This window comes from Neofelis nebulosa, chromosome 5, assembly GCF_028018385.1.
Source record: "Neofelis nebulosa isolate mNeoNeb1 chromosome 5, mNeoNeb1.pri, whole genome shotgun sequence".
Lineage (NCBI taxonomy): Eukaryota > Metazoa > Chordata > Mammalia > Carnivora > Felidae > Neofelis > Neofelis nebulosa.
In genome coordinates, this window is record NC_080786.1 from 34,948,777 (window position 1) to 34,972,290 (window position 23,514).

Here is a 23,514-nt window from a genome sequence, read left to right on the forward strand (position 1 = left end):
GTTTACAATAGAGAGCCAAGGGGGCCAGTGCAGAGGGATTGTCGGGAGGCCAGGCACGGGAAACCTGGGAAAATGGTTCAGGATGTTGAACTCTGTGGAGGAGACACTGAGCTAGGCTGTGACTCGACTCCGCTGTCACTGTTTGGATTGAGGGGACAGACCAGGAGTCTTCTCCTTTGAGCCACATTGAACTTGCACATGGGGCAGCAGGGTGATCCAGAGCCAGGGTCTTCTTCATACACCCTACTTTGTCCAGAGAGTCCTTTGAAGGCTGCTGTGGGCTCCCTCTCCACTTAAAAAGACCCTTTCTCATGAGGATTTAAAGCATATGCTTGGCCAAGGCTGTCAAAATGCATCACAGAGATGATCCCAAACCAACCGCTGAGCACCCCCCCTGTCCTGATCAAAGCAGAAAAGGCAGACGTCCCGCTGCCCGTGTATGCTGCAGCACAACATGGGGAGAGCCAGCTGGGACTGCAGGCTGCCAGCCCTGTTAGCCGTGGGGGTGGGGGGCTGCTGTCCATGAGCTGCTGACCAGTTAGACACCAGACGGGCCCTGTGCCCAAGGTATCCGAGATGAATCGGTGACGACTCATGTCCAAAGTCAGACAGCTTGGGCTAGGCCAGGGAATCAGGCTGGTAGGGCTGGGTGGAGAGGGGCCATGCCTGCAGGAGCAAGGTGGAAAATTAGAAAGCACAGATGGTGCTTATTCCCTGGATGTGGGTGGAGGACTGGAGGAGATCGTGGAAGCCCCAAATTTGAAGCTAACTCTACAACAGCCACCTTGCCTGAGCACCCGCCATACACCTGGCTTCATGCCAGAACTGTCATGCTAAGCCTCGTGCAGTCTTCCTACCAGCCTTGGGCGGGGGTCGGGGGGCATACTAGCATCTCCCGATTTGACAGATAACACAGTGAAGCACAGAGAGACTGCGTGCTGGGTCCAGCTTCACCCAGCTAGCTTGTGGCAGAATTAGGATTTGAACCCACGGCAGCGTGAGCCCACAGTCCGGGCCCCTAATCCCTGACTGTGTTACTGCCCAGAGATCAGATTGGTTATAGCCTTATCACACGGGAAAGGTGATGGTCAGGGGGGCTGAGGGCTTGCGGTACAGGGCTTCCCAGTGAGAGGCTGGCACAGAAGAAATCCACGTATGGAGAACCCCAGCTCAGCAGTTGGCACATCCAGGGGAAGATTGAAAGAGAATTAGAGGGAATGGGGTGGGCAAGGGGGCATCTCCTGCTGGTGACCAGCCAGCCTGGATCCTCCTGGGGATGGCCAGGAGGTTTGGCAGGGCCAGGGAAGAGCCACCCACACTCTCCATCTCATAGCTCTTCCTGACACCCTCGAGTCTGGGGTGTGGCCCCATTCTCTGCAAACTTCTGAGAAAAGGGGACTCAGGTGAAGTGCATGGTGGATGACTTATGGTCATTACAACCGAGAGGCTAGTTTTAGAAGAAAGCTGCATACCGGTTTGGGAGACGATCCATCTGGGATCCTAATGACCTTGCCTTGGGAAGACTTCAGCTAAAGAAGAGATGCTGTTTTCCAGTTCCCTGGCTTAGATGGCCCAGATGTCTCAGCACATCGGTGCTGTTACCTCGTCCGGGCTGGGCTGGGGCCCCAGCTCAGGAACATGAACTGTTGCCCCACATACCCCAGCCCCCTAATGTGCTCCCAGCCTGGTTACGTCAGCAGCCTTGGTGCTGTACTTCAGGACCCGTGGTGGGTTCCTGGTACCCATGGGGAGCTCTTTGGTGCTGCCTGCCCAGCCTTCTGCCCCTGCCCCAGTGCCCAACATACCGGACTTTTCAGGTTCTGGTCTGGACTCGGAGGCTGGCACCTGCCAAGAATTTCCTCTCAACCCGCAGCTGGGCACTGGCCTCAGAGCCAGAAGCTCCTGGATCAAAACTCCATCACTTGCTAGCTGGGTCACCTGGGTAAGTGACTTGATTTGTGATGCTGGTTATGAGGCTATTGTCTCCAAGTTCTAAAGCTGCCCTCCTGTATTGTTCTTTGGTGCTGTGGGAGTCTGAAAACCAGGTTAGCCTTGCCAGGGGCTCCCCATTAGACTCTGCCAAAAGGAGACACCAGGTGGAGCCTGCGTGGCTGGAGGAGGGAGAAGGGACTGCTCCTTTGCGTCTGCTCCTGCTCCCATCAGCGATGCTCCAGCGGTGGCCCTGCAGTCAGCAGCAGCTGCTGGTTCCATTTGTCTGTTTCCTCCATGTGCCCAGGGCCAGCCCATCGCGTCCCCTCAGAGACATCGGTCCTCAGGGCTCTGTGTCCCAGCCGTCCCAGCTGCACGGGCCCCTCCAGGAGCCTGGTCTTTATAACCCCGAAGTCTCTTTTTTTTATTTTTATCATTTTATTAGGAAGAATTCCAAATGGGTTATGAAGAAAACTTACTGAGTTTGATGAGTTTTCCAAAAACTCTTTTTTTTTTTTTTTAAATTTTTTTTTTCAACGTTTTTTATTTATTTTTGGGACAGAGAGAGACAGAGCATGAACGGGGGAGGGGCAGAGAGAGAGGGAGACACAGAATCGGAAACAGGCTCCAGGCTCCGAGCCATCAGCCCAGAGCCTGACGCGGGGCTCGAACTCACGGACCGCGAGATCGTGACCTGGCTGAAGTCGGACGCTTAACCGACTGCGCCACCCAGGCGCCCCTCCAAAAACTCTTAATGAAGATATGTTCACCAACCAGCCCTTTGTTCCCCCAGCCCTAGCAGCCGAGCATCTTCTCATGTGCTTACTTGCGGTTCCTATATTTTCTTGGAAGTGTCTGTTGAAGCCCTTTGTTTGTTTGTTTTAACTGGATCGCTTTCTTATTATTTATTGAGTTGTAAGAATTATTTACATATTCCTGCTGTCACTACCTCTGTGAGAGCTCAGCGTTCCCTTTTGCCTTTTCGGTTCTTTAATTCCTGGTTAACAGGGCTTATATGAAATAAGACATTTCCCCTCTCCTGAGGGAGACACCGGTTCATACCAGACTCCTCGCCTGTCCAGTGGGCACAGTGACTCCATGTCCAGTGAGGACTCAGTGAAGAGATTCCCATGAAGAGCATCGTGGTCCCAGGCTGCACCCAGAGAGGGCTCGGTCAGGGTAGCCCCAGCCAGGGGCCCCCAGTGCAGCCCCTTGTGTCTGTTTTAAGCTGAGGGGAGGAGCAAAGTGCTCTCATGGGCTCCTCTCAGCTGGCCTGGAGGCAGTTTTTCCAGCCAAGCTCTCCTGTGAGAACTGATGTAATGAAGGAAAGACCTGAGCCTGCATGTCTCTCCACCTTGGAGTAGGCCAGGCGGAGGGGAGACGTCCCTCCCTACACAACATAGTAGTTGAGTTTAAGAAGGGCCTGAATGAGAGGGGCACCTGGGGGGAGGTGCTCAGTCGGTTTAGCATCCAACTTCGGCTCAGGTCATGATCTCGTGGTTCGTGGGTTCGAGCCCCACATCTGAGCCTGCTTCGGATTCCGTGTTTCCCTCTCTCCCTGCCCCTCCCCTACTCACATTCTGTCTCTCTCTCTCAAAAATAAATAAACATTAAAAATGCTTTTTAAAGAAGGGCCTTAATGAGAAATCAGAAACTTCTGACATCCCAAATGCACTGTTAAGAGGCAGAAAGCCAAGCCACAGACTGGCAGATACTAATCCAATAAGTATGCAAACAACTAAGAAAGGGCAAAAGATTTAAATAGGTACTTCACACACACAAAAAAGATAACTGAATGGCCATGTGAAAAATGCTGAGTGTCATAGAGAAATTCAAATTAAACCGTGATGAGGTATCACTACACCCCCACTAGGAGGGCTGAAGGTAAACAGACTGACAATACCAAGTGGTAGTGAGGATAGCAGCCAGAACCCTGCTACTTCGCTGGTGGGTTGGAAAAAGATGTAGCCGCTTTAGAAAACAGTTGGTCAGTTTCTTATCAAGTTAAACAACACTTGCAAAATGATTTAGCAACCCCACCCACATGTATTTACCTGAGAGAAATGAAAACAGATTATATCTACAAAGTCTTGTATGCAAATAGTCAGAAACTTTCTTCATAATAGCAAAAGCCTAAAAACAATCTAAATGCCCATACGCAAGTGAAGGAATGGATACACTGTGACATATTAGTGCAACGGAATCCTAACTCAGCAGTGAAATCTGTGAACAACCATGGCACACAGTAAAGTGGAGAAATGTCAAAATCCTGCAGACGGAAAAAGCAGATGCAAAAGAGTACATACTATATTTTTCCATGTATATGAATCTCTAGAAAAGCCTAATGGAATATGTAATGACAGAAGACAGACTGGTGGCTGCTTAGAGCCAGAGGTGGAAGGGAGTATTGACTGAGAAGGGGCCCGGAGTCCTTTAGGGAGAGGAGAATGTTCTATATGTTGATTGCAGCGATGGTATATAAATTGTCAGGACTTAATAAAGTTGACTTCAAGGATATCAGTCAAACATGAAGTAGAGAGCCTTGTCGAGACTAATGGGTGAGGCAGGGACCCATCATGAGAGAGACCCCCACACACACACATGGTGCCCCCTTCTGACTAGCCCCCCCTTCACATACCCCTGTGCTGGGTATCTCTGTTTGCTCCCCCACCCCTCCATCCTGCTCTGTGTCCAGGAGGCTGGCTGGAATGGACTGCGTGGATGGCCCCTTGCCCATGGTCTTCCTGTTAGATCTGCCAACAGCGGGCACCAGATCTGAGGGTGGAGGAAGGTGGGTAGGAGCATTTATTCCCCTGGCAGATCCTGTGGGGTTGCTGCAGGCCAACTGTGCCCCTGGACTGAAGGTCACAGCCCCTCAAGGCAGCCTGTCTGGATCATCTCCCTTCTGGGGTCTGGTAATCCTCCCACCCTTTCCAAGTCTGCACTGTCCCAAGGTGCCCTACACTCACCCACGCTGTTTGAGTAGTCCTTTGGTTAACCCCCCTTCAAATTATCCTAATTCAAATGTGCCACCTCTTGCTTGTGGGGATCCCGACTGACAGAGCACACACGCTTTTTGGTGAAACAAACCAGAGGCTCTGTTTTGCAAGAGAACCTGGGGTGCAGGTGGAGGTGGTGGAAGGGGGGCCACAGTACCCTGTATTTTCCATTAATGTGCGAGTGTTCATGCCATCGCCTGTGGAACTGGCCCCAGAGAGCACAGTCCTCTTCCAAAGCCTTGGCCCCCAGGCCTGGACATATTCCTTCTCTTGGTTCCCTAAAAGAGCTAATAATTTTTTAAATTAGTCAATACCAAGGGACATAGCAGGAAAACAGAGAGGACAGACCCAAGAGGCCTGAATCAGGCAGGTGGCACAGAGCAGGTTGGAGAGCCCACAGGAGCCCCTGCCTGCTTCCTCCTACACTGCTGAGGAGTCCAGCGGCCGTGGTTTGAGCTGCCCTGGTGACTTCCACATAACAGCTGCTACTGTGCCCTCGATGTTAGTATGGCCATCTTTCCCACATGATTTCATCTTTTCCTCATTTCAACACTATGGCTGAGACACTGTGGTTTCCATTTTTTACACGTGATGAAACTGAGGTTTGACAAAATTAGGTAACCTGTCCGAGGTCATACTGCTTACAGCTGTCAAGCCAACTTCGAACCCGGGTCTGACTCCTTGGTCTGTCTCCTAATACAGCTTGCTGCTGCCCTTCCTTACTAATCCTGGGGTATAAAAGCTCACGGCTTGTCTGGTCATACCCCCACCTGTAAAACCCAAGGACCAAAGTGATCAATTTTCTGGGACCCTCCAAAATGCCTCGGCGAAGCCTCGGAGCCCCAGGTCTTGCTGAGCAGAGAGGAGTTAGCCAGCCATCTCTCCACCTGGTCCCCCCGGGACCCCCGCATAATCTACAATGTAACAGAGTCCAGAGGACTCACCTCGCTGCACAGGGCACTTGTCCTTGGCATGGGGAGCTCCTTCCTGTCCCACTGTTATGGAGGGGCATTGATGGTATGTGTTGGGCTGCCCAGGTCTCTGCAATGCCTTGTAAGCTTATTGTCAGGCAATAGCACTGGTCCCTGGGCTCTGCTGCAGCTGGTGGCCAAGGCTAATCTCATCTCATGGGACTCCCTGCTGATTTTCCAAACACCTAGCCACACGCTCGGTAATTGTTTTTGGAGTGTATAAAACATTTATGTAGGGTTTACAGGCTATATATAAAATGACCACCCTTGTACCTCGGCAGGATCTTAGAAACTCTATGTGAGCATCCCCCTTGTCCCTTAGACTACGGTCCCTAAGAGCAGCACTATGACATTCAGGGCAGGATAATTCTCTGGGGAGTGTGTGTGTGGCTGGCTTGTGCATTGTAGGATATTTAGCAGCACCCATGGCCAGTAGCACACTGCTACCTCCCACGTTTGTGACAATCAGTGTTTCTCCAGACATTGTCAAATATCTCTTGGTGGGGGCAGAATCACCCCAGTGGGGAAGCTCTCCCGTGGAGGAAGCCACCACTGTGACTTGGTGACAGTCAGGACTTTGATTTTTAGAGCTGTAACACTCATGCGCACATCCCTAAAGCAACATGGTTTTGTTTTGCTTGTTCTAAGACTTGGTAGAAACAGGATCACACGGTACACCCTTTCGAGTCTGGATGAGACGCGGACCGCTGCATGCAGTTGCCTTGTGTGCGTTTTCATCACCGTGCAGCATTTTGTCGTGTGAACATGCCACACTTGGCTCGTGTACCTTCTAGTACGGACGGCCCTTGGGCGGTGTTAGTCCAGGGCTGTGGTGAGCATGCCGCCATTCTCCTGGGGTGGGATTTCTCCGAGGGGTCATAGCAAGTGGACTTTTTTTTTTGAGTAGTTGTGCTAAATTAGCCTCCCACAGGGAGGGTGTGAACAGTCCTATTGTTTTCCCATCTTTGCCATCATTTGAGATGACCAGTTTTTAAACATTTATCAACGGATGCGTGCGTATACTTTATGTTATTCTTCACACCCCATTTGTCATCTGCACACTGTTGGGCGCCTGGCCCCCATACTATCCCAAGTGATCAGAGCCAGAGCCTTCCTCTGACTGCGCTCTCCCTGCCTGCATTGTATCTGCCTCATTTCTGTCCCCCTTTTCTCTTGCCTGGGAGCCCCACAAAAGCAGGGATGTGACTGTGTTCCCAGTCCCACCAGCAGACTTTGTGTTGGATGAATGAATGAATACTTCTGGGTGGTGGGGGGAAGGGCCAGAATCCATGTGTGTGATAGCCTCTCCTTCTGACAAGAAGGGAAACTGCAGCCCAGCCCAGTGGGGTAAGCCCTGGGGCCAGAGCTCTGGGAGGAGGCAGACAGAGGCTCCAGACTCTTAACCCTGTCTTTCCCAGTGGGACACAGGCCCCAGCCCTCCCCCACCCCCAACTGCTACTTGGGCTGAAAGAACAAAATGACCCCAGAGTCTTCCTCCTTCTTATTGTTCCCTACCCACCCCCATTCCCAAATACACTTTGTTCTGGATGCCACTTGGGGTCCCAACAGGGAGGCAGTGGGCAGGTGGGAGGAACCTGCCTTGCTTCCCTGAGGTGGCTGGATTTCTGGAAGGTCTTGGGGAGGGAGGGAGGGAGGGCAGGCATGTGCCGGTGGGGTGACTAAGGCACAGCTGCAGTGCAAGCTGTTTGTTTCTCTGCTGCATTTGGGAACAGTGACAGTGACTGTCATTTCCCATCCATGGAGGCTTGGGGAGGGGCAGAGAGATGGGCACTGGGGAGACAGAGGCTATCAAGGTCAATACCCCAGAATCCTGAGAGTGTGAGGACAAGGGGAGGGGCAGCAAGTGTGGGAGAGCCTTCCCTGCGGACAGAGCGCATGGGTGATGGCGAGTGGGCCAGCCTGGTATGGTGCAAGGTGGGACCAACAGGTGGTGGTGGTAACTAGCAGGTGCACTTACTCAGTGCCTACTGTATGCTTGGCACCCTGTTAGGTACTTTACTGGCATCATCCTCTTTTCCTGTCTTAAACTAGGGTTGGCATCATGTCCATTACACAGATGAGGACTCTGAGGCTTAGAGACGGGGAGCAGCCTGTCTGCGGACTGTGCTTCTGCAGCAGGCACACACTCCATCCAGGGATCTTGAACAGACCTGGGACCCTCCCACTGCAGCAATGCTCCTTGAAGGCAAAGCCACAACAAGCCCAAGTCACATGAACCACGGTGGGCAGAGAATGATTTCAGCAGCCTCTAAGAACCAAGCAAACCTCTCCAGAGCCCTTGAGGTGGGCGGGGGGCAGGGGGCAGGTGTGAGAGGGGGCAGGGCAGTGCGGTTTGAAGAAGAGCAAGGGAGCCGTTTAGAGATGAAGAGATTCCACTGGAGTGGGGGGGGGAGGGGCTTTGGGGGGTTCAGAATGAAAGACCATTTTGGTTGCTAAGGTTACTGTCCACGACCTCCCCAGAATACCTCCCAGTCTGCATTTTCAAAGTGTGGACAGTTTTGAAGCCCTTTCACCCAGATGACCGTCTGGAAAGTCTGAGGGAATAGAGTTGCCAGATAAAATACAAGGTTCCCGGTTAAATTGGAATTTCAGATAAACATCAAATGTTTTAGTATAAAACATTTAGTATGTCCCAAGTATTGCCTGGAATATACTTGTAGGAAAAGATTATTTGTTGATTATCTGAAATTCAAGTCCATCTGAGCATCCTATATTTTCATTTTGCTAAATTTGGCAACCGGAAGGAGGAGGCCTGGACTGGTATCCCCATTTTACCCAGAAGGGAATGGCGGCACAGATAAGCTGTGTGGGGCATGGCTGGCACTGGCACCATGTGCCGTGATCCCAGCCCTTTCCACTGCACACAGCTGCCACCTCTGAGAGCTAATTGCTGAACGGAGTTGCAACCTGACATCTGGGGCATGTGTCAGACCACAACAGAGCCCGTCTTGCCTTTCATCAGGCCGGGCCGGGGGAGCTGCCGGGGCCCTTGGAGGGAGGGAGAGCTGTAACTTCAAAGGCCGTGTCGCTGAGAATTCCAGCCACAGCCTTCCAGGTTTGCTTTTGGCTTCATTTCTTGGACTCGCTTGGCTCTGGGGACTGAGGTTTTACTTGTATGTAGGGAGAAGATACTGCTGCTTTTTTCCACTTGGGGGAAAGTACCACCTTTACTAAATGGTGCGTGGCCATTTTCCAAATTCTTTTACTTGTTAATCCTCCCATCACCCCCATGACATGTCTTCATGTACTGTTGTCCCCATATTACAGATGGAATAATTGAACATGAACGCCTCTGGGGGCTGTGCAGGGCACATAGAACGGGGCTGGCTCTGGTTCAAAGGTCTTGCCAGTCCACCACGGGTAGGGGAAAATTATGTGACATGGGGAGTTGCCCCTGGATCTCAGAACATAAATCTCACTGAGCCAGAACCCAACAAACCAAGTCATCCCAGATTCTGCCTTCTTCCTTTGCCTTTTCCCTGAAGGAGACAGGTTCAGGAGGCATGGAGATAATCTGAGATTTGAACCCTCCTCCAAAGAGGTGATCCCCACATATGTCTTCAGGACAGGCCAACCCTTTGTGATGTCCTCCTCTTCTCCTCCTTCTGTAGTCTTTCTGTTGCTGGGGTTCAGGGTTAACATTCCAAACCACCAACAACGATGGGAATTGTGTACATTGGCATTTCAGAAAGATCATCCGCCACAGGCAGAGAAAGGAAAGCGGTTTGGGGTGCCACTTTACTCTTGATGGAAGAGCTCCCTGCTCCAGGCCTCTGGCTAGCCAAGGTCCCAAAGCTTGGTGATAAGGTTACTGTAGAGAGAGATGCCACACTGCATGGGAGGGGCCTCACAGCTGCAGCACCTTCTCTTGTGTGTGGCAGAGGGGATAACCTGTCAGCAGACCACACGGCCATGTGGTTTGTATGGCTTCCCCTCAGAGCAGAGGTGGCCCTGGCCTCCATACGTTTCATTCCCTAAGTGTATCTGTGTGTGTGTGTGTGTGTGTGTGTGTGTGTGTGTGTGTGTGTGTGTTGGGAGTGGTGTTGTCATGGGTGCCATAACCAGCTTCTCTCCTTGAGACAGCTCACATGGGCCTCGGCTGGGCTTCCTGCCTTGCTGAAAAGCACGAGGTGAAGCTGCAGAGACATAATTTGTGGTATTGGTGCAGATGAAGACATATCTGTGTGTGTGTGCACACGCGCACATGTGTGTGCGCGCAATGCCCTGGACGCTACCTTCCTGAGACAGGATGAGTGAACCTCCACTCTCAGGGCCATTTCAGGTGTCAGAAAAGTTAGAAAAAGAAGAGCACTTCCAGGGTCACAGTTAAGAATAGGGGGAACCACCACAATGACAAGGCTACATGTAGGTGTATTGATCAACAGCTAAGCCCAGCTGCCTGGCCATCCTCTCCAAGTTGCCAGCATGTAAGTAAAGTCATCTTGGATCCGTCAGACCCAGCTTACGCACCAGCTGAATTCCACATGGACTCTCAGTTGCTGCCATATAGAAGGATCACCCAACTGAGCCCTACAAAAAATTGTGAGAACTAATAAAATAGTTGCTGTTTAAACATCTTAAAAAACACAGGGTGAAATGCACACTAATTACAACAGCCTCCAGGCTGGCTTCCCAGTGTTCCATTTTCACTGCTACCAGAGGGATCTCTCCAAGCGCTGCCCCTTGTAGGTAAAAATTCCCTGATAGCTGGGGTACTGGGTTCAGATTCAGTAGTCAGGCACTTAAGTCTCCACCTCTGCCCCTGTCCTCTCCTTCCAGCCTGTGCCCCAGGCCCCACACAATCCACATTTTCCAGTCCCTGTACTTCTGTAAACCCACTCCCCCTCCACCCTTAATCCTGTTGGCCTGGCTCAAGGTCCATTTCTCCCTTCCACCCTCCTCTAGCGTCCCTGGCCCTGCCCACACCAGCCATTTTGTACGTGTCTCAAGGCTGTCCAAGTTTGTTATCTTCTTGTGATAATCACATCTCACAGGTGCCTAGAACTTTCCAACAGACAAAGCACTTTCACAGGATACACTCATGTATTCCTCATGGCAACCCTACAAAGCAGGGATCACTCGCTCCCCTTTGCAGATAAGCCTCAGAGAAGGTACATGCCGACTCTGATTCTAAATCACCCTGTTCATGGAAGCTGAACTTGTTTTCTGGGTCTGACGTTTCCTGACTCACGCTCTCTTCTACCCACATTGAAAATTCCACAGCAAAGGCCCCTGGACACAAGTGGGGTTCTTAAGTGCCAGATGGGAGGGGGACTTGGCTCTCTGGCTGTCAGACCCTTTTAGAAAAGCAAGCGAGGTCTTGGCAGCAAGGTCAGTTTCTTGACTTCTATTGTCTGCTGTCTGCTCCCTACCACCCCTGTATTCTGGGAGATCCCCTGCCTCTTTGGCTGGCGGAGGGAGTGTTGAGGTTTTCTCTGTCCTCAGGACGGGTGGAGAAGTAGCCAAAAGGCTGTGTGAAAGGGGAGGACACTCTGTGTCCTTCCAAAGATGCGAATGTAGAGGGGACTGCGGTAGCATGAAAAGGCACCCCCAGGGCTGAGCCGCCTCAGAGGACGAGATACACCACGGTCTGGGTCCTGACGGCGGTCCCACAGCGCCACCCAGTGGCATTCAGGGAGAATACATGTGCCCTCATGTGGAGTGGGGCCCAGGACAGGGACCTAGAGCACCTCCTAAGCCAGAACCTGAGCCAGGTGCTTTTGCCCATTATGCGGCCAGATCACCTTGTTAATCCTCCCACCAATTCTGCCTGGCAGGAGAGAGGGATGGGGCTCAGAGTGAGCGGCCCTAGAAGAACTTGATTCCTTGCTGGGACAAGTCAGAGCTGCTTCCAGCAGTGGCTCCTCCTGTCCCTCTCCAGTGCCCTTAACCCACGACCACCTGTGTCCCCCTTGCCTCCTGGGTGATCCTCTTTGTCTTCTCCCATCAAGTCATTTTGCGGGCAAATATAAAATGCCTGAGAAAAGTGGTTTAACTTACTGAGTACCTGCTCTGTGCCTGAGGCTGCTTATTAATTTTTGAGTATTCTCACTAAACCCCACAACAACACTGAAAGGCAGGGATTATCAATCCCATTTTACAGAAGAGGGACTGATTCTTGGAGAAGTAGAGTAATGCATACAAATTCACCCTGCTGTACAAAACAGAACTGGGATTCACAACCTAAAGCCCTTAGGTACCTGCTTCCCTGGGGGAACTATTAATTTTTTTAATTTTATTTTTTTACATTTATTTATTTTTGAGAGATAGAGACAGCACAAGTGTGGGATGGGCAGAGAGAGAAGGAGACACAGAATCCGAAGCAGGCTCCAGGCTCTGAGCTGTCAGCACAGAACCCGACGCGGGGCTTGAACTCACAGACCATGAGAGTATGACCTGAGCTGAAGTCAGGCGCTCAACCGACTGAACCACCCAGGCGCCCCTATTTTTTTTAATGTTTATTTATTTTTGAGAGAGAGAGAGACAGAGCATGAGCTAGAGAGGGGCAGAGAGAGGGAGACACAATCTGAAGCAGACCCCAGGCTCTGAGCTGTCAGCACAGAGCCGGATGTGGGGCTCAAACTCACAAACCGTGAAGTCATGACCTGAGCTGGAGTTGGCTGCTTAACCGACTGAGCCACCCAGGTGCCCCCCCCCCCACCCCCCTTGGAGGAACTCTTCCTTTTATCATCATTGTCTTAAAACAGCCTCTGCTTTGGTGGAAGAAAAAATTTTGCAACCAGAAAAATCTCCCATAAAACATTAATAAGTTTTCTACCAAATTCAGGTTCATTTTCTCTTCATGGCTTAAATAAAAATGGGCATCATTATTGTCACCATCATCAGCATCATGTATTCCACAAACATATAATGAACCCTGTCACTGTCATTGCAGGAGTCCAACATGAATCCTGGCCCCTATCTGCCATCAAGGTCACTGTCACTGCCATTCTCTGACTCCAGTTAGGGTGGGCTCTTCTCATCTTCACCTGGAGGCCTGGACCCTTCTCTTCTAGTTCTGCTTGTTGTTCATGTGCTTATTCATTCATATATTTAATGGATATTTATTGAGCTCCTATTGTGTGTCAGACACTCTGATGAGTACTGAAGATATAGTGGTGAAAGGCTCTGCCCTCACAGAGCCCGTAGTCTGGAAGGTAAAATAGATAATAACCAAGTAAATTTACAAGTATTTGACCACAATCTTCATAAGCACTCTGAAGGCAGGACTGGAATACTACGACAGCATTAGTCTGGGGGCTCCCCTCTCTGCAGCATGCCTCACAACCTCCAGCCCATACTGGATATGCACTGTAGGAAATCCTCCAGCCATGGGGCCCTCTGTCCTAGGTCCTCAGTGACATTTCCAGTTTCCTGGGATTTTGTTGCTTGCTTTAAGTTGCCTCATAATTTGTGTTCCTTTGTGAGTCTTCATGAATTTTAGTTTTTAAATCAGAAGAAAAATGCCCCTTTATAGTCTGGGTTCAGAAAATTCATGTTCTACAGTCTTGAATTACTCCCTAGTGGTATCATATAGGTGTTTGTGCCTTTCGGACTCCATTGAGGAGGATCTCCACTTCCTTCCAAGAGAGCGGAACAAGGACTAGATGTACTTGAAACAAAAAAGCAAGAAAATATACAAAATGATGGTTTTCATTTTCAAAAATTTTCATTTTCAAAATACCAGACACCAGGCAATGAAGGGCAGTGTCCCTGTCATGGGAAACAAATGAGGCGAGTCCTACAATTTTCACATCTTAATGACTTGAGAAGTTTTCTAGGCTATAGCACAGAGAAGGAGAACCCAGCCAGAGCTCAGAAAACTCCCTGAGTTCAGGAGACGGAGCTAAGAGCCCAGGGAGACCACGGTGGCTAGAGTTTGCCAAATATATACCAAAGAAGCAGAGAGCTGCACATGGAACTCTGAAGATCCACAAAGGGTTCCCTTCAAGCACTCAGCAGAGTGTTGGTCAGGGCATGAGTATGAAGATACTAACTGAAGCTGAAGTGGGGGAACATCTAAAAGGAATAGAGAGCAGTGGACAGCATACCCCAAAGGCTGGAAATAGTGACTGTTCCCACCAGCAAGAAAAATTCATAAATTATGGGGAATTGGGTAGAATATTTGAAAGGTGTTATCTGAGTAGTGTGAAATTATTAGCCCTATGTGGAGCACTGCCCTAGACCTACCTAACAAATCACAAAAGAACATCCAGGGGCCCCTGGGTGGCTCAGTCAGTTGAGTGTTTGACTTTTGATTTTGGCTCAGGTCATGATCCCAGGGTCGTAGGATTAAGCCCCATGTTGGGCTCTGTGCTGAGCATGGAGCTTGTTTAGGATTCTTTCTCTCTCTCCCTCTGCCCTTCTTCCCCACTTATGCCCTCTCTCTCTAAAAAAATTTTTTTTAAAGAATATGTAAAAAGATTGGTGTTTTCAGTTCACCTAACTGAATCCCAGACCAAGGTACAAGAATATGTATAGGAATACTAAAATATTCAGCCCCCCAGCAGAGTAAAATTCACAAACTGTGGTAATCAAATATTAACAGGCATAAAAAGAAGCATGAAAATATTGTTAAGAACAAGAATAGTCAATCTGAACTGACCCAGAACTGACACAAATATTAGAATTAGCAGAAAAGGACGTTAACAGTGATTATGACTGTATTTTATCTATTAAAAAAGCTAAGTAGAGACATAGAAAATACAAGAAAACGTCTAAGTCAAACTTCTGTAGATGAAGATTACAATGTCTAAGATTAGAAGTATACCAGACTAGATTAATAGCAGATTAGACTCAGCAGAAGAAAAGATTAGTGAACTTGAAGCCATAGCAATAGAAATTATTCAGAATGAAACAGACATAGAAAACAGGTGTTTTTTTTTTTTTGAAAAAGGATAGAGGATCAGTAAACTGAGGGACAACTTTAAGTGGCTTCATATACATAATTGGAGTCTGTGAAGGAGAGTGGAGGGTGGGGAAGGGAATACACATAAAAACTTTTGTAGAAGTAATGGACAAAAATTTTCCACATTCACTGAAAACTATACACCTACTGATCCAAGAGTCTCAACAGATCGAAAGCTCAAGAAATGTGAATAAAACTACATCAAGGCACATCATAATCAAAATATTCAGAACCTAAGATAATGAGAAAAATCTTAGCTGCCACAGGAAAAAAGACATTATATGCAGAAGAACAAAAAAAAATGAGTATAGCAGATTTCCCATCATAAATGTAATCAAGAATACACTGGAGCCAGTCTTCAAAGTGCTAAAAGAAAAAATTGACAGTTTAGGGTTTTATACCTAGCAAAAAATATCTTTCCAAAAATGAAGGTGAAATAAAGATTTTTTTCAGATAAACAAAAGATGTAAAAATTTGATATCAGCAGAAATGACAAATGCCTTTGATGGGTAGGCTCATTAGTAGTCTATACATGGCTGAATCTCTGGGCATAGGAAGACACATATATTCTGAAAGTAAATGGATGGAAAAAAATATACCATGCTATCACTAATTGAAGCAAAGCGAGTAGCTACATTCAGACAGAGCAGGGGCTGTTACCAGGGATAAAGAGGGCATTACACAATTACAAAGGTGTTGATTCTCCAGGAAGACATAACAATCCTTATGTGTGTGTATCTAACATGAGACTGTAAATATGTGAGGCAAAAACTCATGGAACTCCAAGGAGGACCAGAGGAATCCACTATTATAGTTGAAGAATTCAGCAGCCCTCTACCAGAAATGGACAGATTTATCAGGCAGAAAATCAGTAAGGACATAGTTGAATTCAATAGCACCATCAGTCAACTGGATATCATTGACATCTGTCAACGACTTTATCCTTTAACAACAGCAGGATATACATTTTCCTCAAGCTCACATGGAACACTGACCAAGGTCGGCCCTGTTTTGGGTCATAAAACACACCTTAGCAAATTTAAAAGAACAGAAATCATACGGTGTCCTCAGATCACAGTGGAATTAAACTAGAAATCAAAAACAGGAAGATAGCCAAGTGCACACTGAGAATTTACCACGGTAGAGCATACTTTGGGCCACAATACAAGTCTCAATAAATTTAAGAAGCTTCAATTCATACAAAAATATATTCTCTGACTACAGTGGAATTAGATTAGAGATGAATAACAGAAAGATAACTGGAAAATCATCAAATGTGGAGAAACTAACCCACAGGTTAAAGGAAGGAATAACAAAGAAAATTTTAAAGTATCTTGATCTGAATGAAAATGAAAACACACACAAAAATTTGTGGAATGTTGCTAAATCAATTCTTAAGGGGAAATTTGTAGCATGAAACACCTATAATGGAGAAAATCTCCAAACAATAATCTCAGCTTCCACCTTAAGAAACTAGAAAAATAAGTAGAATAAGGGGAATAAATAATAAGGATCAAATAAACAGAAATCAATAGAAAATAAAAGAACAGAAAAATATTAAAAAAAACATTCTTTGAGATGATCAATAAAATTGATAAGCCTCTAGCTAGACTCATTAGAAAGAGGAGAATAACAAATTATTAATATCAGGAAAAAGAGACATGATATATTTACAGAATCAACAGATTTAAAAGCCTAGTTAGGGGGCGCCTGGGTGGCGCAGTCGGTTAAGCGTCCGACTTCAGCCAGGTCACGATCTCGCGGTCCGTGAGTTCGAGCCCCGCGTCAGGCTCTGGGCTGATGGCTCGGAGCCTGGAGCCTGTTTCCGATTCTGTGTCTCCCTCTCTCTCTGCCCCTCCCCCGTTCATGCTCTGTCTCTCTCTGTCCCAAAAATAAATAAAAAACGTTGAAAAAAATTTAAAAAAAAAAAAAAAAAAGCCTAGTTAGTTCATACTATAAACAATGTTATGCCAATAAACTTGACAACTTAGATGAAATGGACAAATTCCTTGAAAGATACAAGCTATGAAAGCTCACTTAAAAAAATAAAAAAGGTAATCTGAGTAGCCCTGTATCTACTAAGGAAATTGAACGTCAGTTAAAAAGCTTCCCACAGTGAAAACTGAAGGCACAGGTGGCTTGACAGGTGAATTCTTCCAAACATTTACAGAAGAAACAATACCAGTTCTACACAAACTCTTTTGGGAAATTGAAGAGGATGAAAAATTCCCCAACTCATTCTATGCAGTCAGCAATACCCTGATACCAAAATCAGACAAAGACTACAAGAACAAGTAACTACAGACCAAATCCTTCATGAAAATAGAGAAAAAATTCTAAAAATGTTATTAAATCAGTCCAACAGTCTATATTAAAAAAAGATACATCCGTATCAAATAGGGTTTATTCCAGGAATGTGGGGTTGGTTTAATGTATGAAAAGCAATCAGTGTAATTATATATTATATCATATATAATTATAATTAATATATATAATTATGTAATTATATATTTATTCTATATAATATATATTGTATATTAACAAACTATAAAAGTAAAACCCTGTGATTATCTCAAGAGGTTCTAAAAAAGCATTTGATGAAAATCAAACATCCATTCCTGAGAGAAGCTCTCAGCAAACTAGGAATAAAATTAATTTCTGCAACCTTACAAAGGACATCTGTGAAAAACTTACAATCAGCACTACACTTAATGTGAAAGACTGAATGCTTCTCCTCTAAGATCAGGAACAAGACAAAGATATCTGTTTGAGTCACTGATCTCCAACATTGTACTGGAGGTTCTGGTAAGTGTGATTAGGCAAGAAAAAGAAAAAAAAGAAGTCATCCAGACTGAAGAATTTAAAACTCTCTTTATTCACAGATGTTATTGTTTATGTAAAATATAAAATCTACAAACAAGAACTAGAAAGTAGGTTTTGCAAGTTTGAGGATACAAGATCAATAAACAAAAACCAATTGTACCTCTAAATTAGCAACAATCATAAATTGAAATTAAAGTAACATTTACAGTAGCATCAAAAATATGAAACACTCAGGAATAAATCTGACAAAAGATACATCTTTACCCTGAAAGCTACCACACATTGCTTAGAGAAACTAAAGAGGACCTAAATAAATGAAGAGATAAGTGTCATTTATGGGTCAGAAGATTCAGTATTGTTACGATGTCAATTCTTTAGAAATCAATTTATATGGAGAGAATAGATTTGATTTGATCTGAGACCTTAGATTTGACCTGAGATTTGATATAATCTCAGTCAAAATTCCTGCAGAATTTTTGTAGAAACAGAAAACTAGATTCTAAAATTTATATGGAAATGTAAAGGACATAAAATAGCCAAAACAACTTTGAAAAAAAGGAAAGGAGAACAAAATTGAGAGCTAACACTATCTAATTTCAAGATTTATTATAAAAAAAAAACCACAGTAATAAACCAGTGTAGTATTGCATAAACATATAAAAATAGGTCAGTGGAATAGAATAGAGACCTCAAAAGTACATCCACACATATATGGACAACTGATGTTTTTAAAAGGTGCAAAGGCAATTCAGTGCAGAAAAGACAGTCTTTTCAGCAGATGATTCTGAAACAATGCTTAAATCCATACCTCACATGATATCAAAAAATTAATTCAAAATGTACCATTCACCTAAGTGCAAAATGTAAAACTATGAACCTCCCAGAAAAGAACATAAGAAAAATTTTTGTTACCTAGGGTAGACAAAGCCTGACCCATGAAAGAACATGTTGATAAACTGACCCTCATCAAAATTAAAAACTTCTCTCTTAAATATGTTGTTAAAAGAATACAAAGGCAAGTCACAAACAGGGAGAAAATGTTTGCAAATGTATTTTTAATATAGGTCTTGTATCCAGGACATATAAGAACTCCTGAAATTCAATAAGAAAACAAACAGCCCACTTTAAAAACAGGCAAAAGAGTTGAATAGACAGCTCTCCAAAGAAGATCCATGAATGGCAAACATGACATGAAAAGATGCTCAACATCATTAGTCATTAGGTCAATGAAAACTAAAAACTTGGGGTTTCTGGGTGGCTCAGTCGGTTAAATGTCTGACTCTTGCTCTAAGTTCAGGTCATGATCTCACAGTTTGTGTGATCAAACCCCACATTGGGCTCTGTGCTGACAGCATGGAGCCTGATTGGTATTCTCTCTCTTCCTCTCTCTGCCCCTCTCCTGCTCATGTGCGTGCATATGTTCCCTCTCAAAATAAATAAACCTAAAAAAAAAATCCAAAATGAGATTCCACATGTATTAGAATGGCAAAGAAACTAACCACATCAAGTGTTGGTGAGGATGTTGAGGAAACCAAATTCTCATACACACCTCTGGAGGAGATGCAAAATGGTACAATGACTTTAGAAGATAGTTTGGGAGTTTCTTGAAAAATTTGATGCACCTAATCACATGATTCAGCCATCCCACTCCTAGATATTTTCCTAAGATTAATGAAAACACATGTCCAAAGACTTGTACACAAATATTAACAGTTTTATTTCTAATAGGGCCAAAGAATGGAAACAACCCAAAAGCCCCTCAGCAGGTGAATGGCTAACAAATTGTGGTACACCCACATAATGGAATATTATTCATTAATGAAAAGGAACAATTATTGATACACAGGAAACATGGGTGAACCTTAAAATCATCATGCTGAATTAAAGAAGCCAGATGGAAAAAGAGCACATACTTAGGATGCTTTTTTTTATAAAACTCCAGAAAATGCAAGCTATTCTGTGAGGGAGGAAAGCAGTGGTGGCCTGGGGGAAGGAAGTTGTGCAGGCTGAGTGGAATAAAGGGATTCCTGAGGGGCATAGGGAAATTTTGGAGACAGAAGGAATGCTGCGTAGCCATGGAACAAGATGAGATGAGACCAGAAAGATGCTGGTGGTAATAGTAATAGTAATGATGCTGTCTGTCATCTGATGGGCACTGACTGTGTGCTTCATGCCTGTTAACTTTTGCTCTTGTCCTATGTGGAAGCTGCTGTCACGTCATCTTAGCAGGAAATGAAGATGATGAGTAACAAGGGCTCATACAGCTAATAAGTTGTGGAGCTCGAATTTTAACCTACATCTGTCTGGCCCCAAAGCTCTTACCATGAATCTGCTCCCATTCCCAGGCCAGTAGACACATGTGAACACATGCATGTTCACCTGTACACAGAAGAGACCACATAAACACACACATACACTCACTTTGCATATATACGTATGTACTTGCACACATGGACATACATGCATATTCATGTGTATTTGAACGTGCACACAAAATGATCACCCATGCATGTGCACACACGTATGCATGCATCTATGTCCCCAGAAGACACACATATACACGTTTGCATGACACAGCCAAACACACACATTTGCACATACACATACACATAGGCACACACACTTAGGGCACCCTAAGAATCTATATTCTGCTCTTTTGGCTCTGGCTTCCAACCACTGCAACCCACTGCCAGCTTCTCCCAGTCCAGGCCCCAGGAATCTTCAGGACACTGAAGTTCTGAGCCCAAAGTGAAATTATGCTCAGACCCCTGATCTGGGAACTGCATGCAAGTCAGGGAAATCAGATGCATCACATTTTCTCATGAAAGAAATTTCTGACAGGCTTATTAACCTTTGAAAATACCAGCTCTCTGTCCAAAGGACTTCCGGAGTCCAGATCGAACTGAAAAATAATCTTGTGACAGACCACCCAGTTCTGAGCTGATGGGAATTACTTTCAACCCAGGCCAGCATGTCCCTCTGACAAAATGTTCCACATACCAAACCTGACAGCAGCCAGCTCTGGGAAGCAAGGGAGCCAAGTGTCAGCTATTATAGATCATATCCATGATGGCCATGACATGGGGTGATTACTCTGGGCCTCCGTCATTGTGAGGGCATCTGGGATGGCAGGAAGGAGCCAGCCTAAGTGCCTTTGACATTTATGTCACTGTGCTGTAGGACAGAGGGTCTGCCTGTTATCACAGACAGATGTAGCCTTGGCCTCTGGCGATCATTTTCTGTCTTGGGTAGAATTCACTTTTGGGTAGAATTATAGTTGAGCGGGTGCTGTCAGAAGCAAGGAGACAGAGTGCCGTGTGGAAATTTGGAGATAAACTGATAACTCCAGGGTTGGAGGAAGTGACTCATTCACTCCCACTATTTCAGGGTGGAAGACGGTCTTCCTGCTTGCTCTCTTTTGGGCCACCTTCTGGACTCAGAAGAGAGTCTGTATCATCCCTGGAAGTCTCAGTGTTTTTCCTTACCCCAGGAAACACATGTGAAACAACTTTTCCACCATAATAGCTGCCAGGGACCCTAGAGTGTACCTTGTGTTTGCTTTGAATAAATTGGAAGGCCTTGGGCAAGCCCAACTTTGGAGCCTCAGCTTATATGTATAGAAGATGGTCATATTGGTGCCTGTCCTGTCTGCCTCACCAGTTTGCCAGGAATACCAGCAGGACTGATGAGAAAACAGTGTCCTCCGAATGAAGGGATGATGGCTCTGCTTTGTCACATCTTTCAACATCCTCACCATTGCTCAGGATGTTTCTGCTCAGGTACAGATTTTCACAGGCTTCCAGGCACACATTATTTCCATATTCCTTTAGAACAATCAGGAATAACTTCCAGGCTTCCAGATCCTGGTTCCTCTTCTCTTGCACTGCTGTGACTGCTCCACCACTTGGTGGACTGCTGTTCCTTCAGGTTCTGGCATCACAGCCAGATGTACAGCCCCAAGGAGCACCATCAAACTTCTTGCTCCTGCAGCTACCAACACAACCCCATTTTTTCTCAACCAATGGCTTTGCTTTCTGTTGCCTGGAGAACAGAGGCAGAGAGGCAGGAAGGCCCTCTGATTCCTTCCTCAAGACCTGTCCACACTCGACTCACCTTAAACTTCTTGCCTCCTGGTACAAAGATTGCTTCCCATCAGTGGCCAGTTTCCCCATTTAGGGCCTCATTCTCTGCAGCTTCCTTGGGAGCCTCCCATCATTACTTGTCCCTCCTCATTTCACTTCTTGCCTTATTACCCATCTCTTCTCAGTGCACAAAGGGGCTTTGACCATGGAATGTGTGTCTGTGGGAACATGTTGGGAGTTGGGACCTGAACAGGGGCAGGGAAAATACACTCTGGGTGAAGACCCGAATGGGGAAGATGTGGTCCTTCAGGAAGATGGTGTTTTGAAGGCCTGTGGAGGTTTCAAGGGTTTGCTGGAGATTGCAAGGGCTCTTGGATTTTCCACACTGTCATTTTTCCTTCTCAGGCCCTGTCCTTCCTCTTTCCATCTCTCTACATCCCTCTTCCAGTATTCTGCCCCCAGATCATCATCTTGAAGAATTCTAAAATCCCAGGGCAAAATCCCAGTCCCTTTAAGAAAATAATGAAAATTCAGACCCTGTAAAATCACTGGCAGTTGAGTAATTGAAATGTCACTATACTTTTGTTTTACAAATAATACCCACTCTTGCTTCACAGAGCTGGTGATCCCAGATTTGACCTGATGAATCCTACCACTGGATGCTTCTAGGGTGTCTTAGGACTGTCAGAGGGCCAGCCCTCCCCATTTCCCAGGGGGTGAATAGGACCTCACCTAGGCCAGTCAGTTTCTTTCACCAGGAACTCAGCTTTGATGGAAAGCAAGTAGTTGGAACCAAGGCATTGTGACAGCAGCCTCCTGGAGAGATTTCTGTTGAGTTCCTGCCTCTGGAAACCCTGGAGCTTCCATCCTTCAAGGCCTTCCTGCGGCTTTTCTATTCACCTTTCCCTTTCACTCTGTGAGATAGTCAACATCTTTCCCAACACTTCCATCTCTGTTTTAGACAGGAAATATTTGTTTCTTATAACCAGATAGCCTTCACTGATAAGTGTTCCCTCTGAAGATCTTCAGACAGGCCCCAACTTGCTGCCACCCAGCTGTCTTGCACCCACCCCATTTATGAAATGCCAGACGTCAAATCCTGAAAGTCCTTTATCCTCAAAGTCTGCAAGGTAAGTGCTCTCATTATAGCCATTTGGTAGGTGAGGAACTGAGACTCTGAATGACGTGGGCGACTGTCCACGGTTACAGCTAGAACTAGGAAACTTGGTTAATACTTGTCAGTAAAACTTAGTGTGGCCCGAATAAAGGAGATTAATGAAAAGAACATGGGAGGGTCTCTGGCCAAGACAGCACCTTTCCTCATCTCTCTTTTTCTCAAACCACATAGCCATCTCTACAAGAAACTAATACAGCAGCCAATGGATTCATTCCTCCTGCATTAGGTGTCCACTCATTGTCCAAACAGTATTATTCAGGGGAGTGATATACAAAAAAACAGTATTATTCAGAGGAGTGATATCCTCTCAGCAATGCCTATGGGAATGAAGTAGGTGGTCGATTCTTAGAGAAAGGGCACGGGCTGGGAGACACTTGCATGCATTTCACTACCACTCCCTGACACTTGCTACCTGCTATGATGTAGGTGTGAGCAGAAGTGTTGGGAAGCATAGGGCAGCAGCCATCCCTGAATGCGGCCTAGAGCTCTATCCTCCCCCACCCAATCAGGGAATCTGTTCAGAAACAGATCTAAATGCGCCATGGTGGAAAAGGGGTTAAGGTTAGAAGATGAGTCTACCTGTCCAACTAACTCAAACAAGTGT